Source organism: Anopheles gambiae, assembly GCF_943734735.2.
Source record: "Anopheles gambiae chromosome X unlocalized genomic scaffold, idAnoGambNW_F1_1 X_unloc_45, whole genome shotgun sequence".
In the NCBI taxonomy this organism is placed as follows: Eukaryota; Metazoa; Arthropoda; class Insecta; order Diptera; family Culicidae; genus Anopheles; species Anopheles gambiae.
In genome coordinates, this window is record NW_026902654.1 from 40,001 (window position 1) to 42,500 (window position 2,500).

Genomic DNA, 2,500 nt, shown 5'->3' on the forward strand with positions numbered 1-2,500 from the left:
ATGAAATTACCACCCCTGAGGAGGTTGCGGAGTCTGTCAAAGCACAGCTCAACATCGAGATCGAAATAGATCGTATCAAAATGAAGAAAGGCCGCGCGGCCGGTACGCAGTGGGCACGGATCAACGTATCGCTGCCAGACTTTCAAAGCTTCCTGAATTTGGGAAAGCTGAAAGTTGGTTGGTCGATATGCCATATCCGCGAGGTTATGGAAGAGCAGAAATGCTATAAGTGTTGGAAGGTAGGCCATACGAGCTACCATTGTAGGGAACCAGACAGAAGTAATCTGTGCTGGAAATGCGGTTTGAGTGGACACAAGAAGCAAGCTTGTACCAACTCTGTTAAGTGTTTGGATTGCGGTACGAGGTCACAGAACCCTCACGCAACGGGCAGTTACATGTGTCCCCGTAGGCGAACGATTAGATCATAATGGTTAGGTTGCTACAACATAACCAGAATCATTGTTATGCTGCATTTCAGTTAATGTGGCAAACGATTAGGGAAGAATCTGCGGAAATAGTGTTGATTGCAGATCCGTATCTGGCAACAACCAACGTCAAAGTGTTACGCAATGACGATAACACAGCAGCGGTAGTGGTTAACGCGGACTTACCAGTTAAGGTAGTCAGTAAGGCTCTGAAGGGTTTAATGATAGTTGACATAGGCGATATGCGAGTGGTTAGCGTTTACGCGCCACCTAGATTTAGTATGGAAGAGTTCCAGAACATGTTGGATAACACGGTAATGGCCGTAACCGGTATCCACAAATTCGTTATCGGGGGGGACTTCAACGCTTGGTCAGCAAGTTGGAACAACCAACTTGGCGAGCGTGGAGAAACCCAGAAACGAAGAGGTGAGTTGGTCTTATCAACCTTTGCGCAGATTGACGCAATTTTATTGAACGACGGCAGCACCCCAACTTATGTTGGACCAGGGCGCACGTCAGTAGTTGATCTTACTTTTGCGAGCAGAACAGTTGCAAGATCATTTAAGTGGGAGGTGTTATCTAGCTATATGAACTCTGATCATCGTGCAATACGAATAGATCTTGAGACGCAAAGCGTGCGTAACTTGTCCCGACCCATAACGGGATGGAGCATCAAGTATTTTAGCAAAGATATATTTGAAGTTATGATGCAAGCCGCTTTTGAGACCGAGGTCACAACAAGCGAAGACTTAATGCGTATACTTGTCACGGCGTGTAATGCGACGATGACTAAGCGTAAGAGGTACACTCCTAACAAGAGTGCATTTTGGTGGACGCTAGAGATCGAGGCACTTCGCAAAGAGTGCAAACACCGCGATCGATTAGCGCAAAGAGCATTCAATACTGATCTCTATTCTTCTTTTAGGGACGAGTTCAAGGTGGCACGGAATGCCCTCAAGCGATTGATCAAGCATACCCGACAGAGGAAGTGGAAAGAGTTCCTGGGAACAGCGAACAACGCATCATTTGGTATTGTATATCATACGTTCAAGAAAGTGGCCGAGGGTTCGATTGGACCCCGAACCATGACATTGGACGAGTTTAGGGAAGTGGTGAGCGAGCTTTTTCCTACTCACCCAAACACGGTGTGGCCTGAATATCGTATCGATCAGCCACGAGAGTTTGAAAGGGTAACTAATGATGAGATTCTTGCGGTTGCCAGGAGACTACCCAACAAGAAGGCGCCGGGACCAGATGGTATCCCGAATGAGGCGCTGAAAGTTGGTATGTCGACTGCAACCGATGCATTTTGCAGGGTTTACCAGGGTTGTTTAGAGAACGCGAAGTTCCCAGATGAGTGGAAAAGGCAGAGGTTGGTGTTAATACCGAAGCCGAACAAACCACCAGGGGAACCGGGTTCAGTTCGCCCCATTTGTCTACTAGACGGGGCAGGCAAAGGTTTAGAACGCATCATAGTGCAACGGTTAAATGCACACATCGAGGAGGTCAACGGACTGTCTGACGACCAATTTGGTTTCAGAAGTCGTCGATCAACGGTTGATGCGATTCAACGGGTAGTGGACATTGTTTCGGTAGCTAGAAGTAGAAACAGATACAGCGGACGGTATTGTGCAGTTGTTACATTAGATGTTACTAATGCTTTTAACAGTGCTTCGTGGTTGGCGATTGCAAATGCTTTACAGAGAATTAACACTCCTAAATATCTTTATGATATCATTGGTGATTATTTTAGGAATCGTGTGCTGATGTATGATACCACAGATGGACCGGCAGAGATTGCAGTCACATCGGGTGTACCTCAAGGCTCGGTACTTGGCCCAACGTTATGGAACCTCATGTACGACGGAGTCCTACGAGTTGCAATGGTGGAAGGTGCAAGGATTATCGGCTATGCAGACGATATAGTGTTGTTGGTGGAAGGTAATTGTGTTGATGATATTGAAATTCTCGTTTCCAGCCAGATTCGCATCATCGACAGATGGATGACCGACAACGGATTAAAGATAGCCCCGACCAAGACCGAGTTCATTATGGTCAGTTCCCATCAGAGGATA

General features: G+C 46.8%; 1 pseudogene; it reads left to right on the top strand.

Moving 5' to 3' along the window:
* LOC133394764 (large subunit ribosomal RNA) overlaps positions 1-2,500 on the top strand; it is a 9,182-nt pseudogene that overhangs the window by 3,972 nt on the left and 2,710 nt on the right.